The sequence below is a fragment of the Musca vetustissima genome, unplaced genomic scaffold, assembly GCF_032173495.1.
Source record: "Musca vetustissima isolate MV318-11 ecotype Yass unplaced genomic scaffold, APGP_CSIRO_Mvet_v1 utg12127, whole genome shotgun sequence".
Classification (NCBI taxonomy): Eukaryota; Metazoa; Arthropoda; class Insecta; order Diptera; family Muscidae; genus Musca; species Musca vetustissima.
Window position 1 is genome coordinate 42,677 of NW_026882703.1, and position 740 is coordinate 43,416.

The following is a 740-nucleotide window of genomic DNA, read 5'->3' on the forward strand; positions in this document are numbered from 1 at the left end:
TGGGCAAAAATGTTGGGTGCTCACGACAAATCAGAAATTTTTGTATCAAAATGTGTAAACCAGTAAGAAATATTATTTATTTGTATACATTTATTTGTATTACATTTTACATTTTACGATCATTTTCTCTGAAATATGAGAAATCGGAAATTATATAAATCCGAATTCGATTTTAAAGAATATCTTCATCAATAAAAGGAATATAAAGAAATGAAATAAAAAAATTCAAAGTTTTGGAATTGCGTGGATATTTTCTTCAAAAGTCCATACTTGACGTGCATTTTTAACAAAACGAAGATTTTTTTACAAATATTTTCAACCTCTATATAAAACGCGTATTTTTTAAAAATCAAAAAAGAGGTCAAAACAAGACAAGGATTTGTAAAAAATATTTTCCAAAGGACCAACTCAGATTAGTCATAAACGATACTTTTTCACATAACCATCCTTGCAAAGTATGTTTTTTCAAAAATATTTTTTCAACAGACCTTCATAGCAAAGTGTAGATTGACCTTCCATGCATGTCAAGGGCTTTTAAAAAAATATTTACTCAAAGAACCTTCTTTGCAAGGTGTGTGTTTTTAAAAAATATTTATTAAAAGGATCTTCTGGAGAAAAGAAACGTATTTTCATAAGAAAGAACAAGAAAAACGTTATCGGGAGATGTACAGGAGTCAGAACGAAGTCCGGAAATTTTACCAACGAGTAAAACTCCAAACCGAAGGCTTTACTTCAGGCAC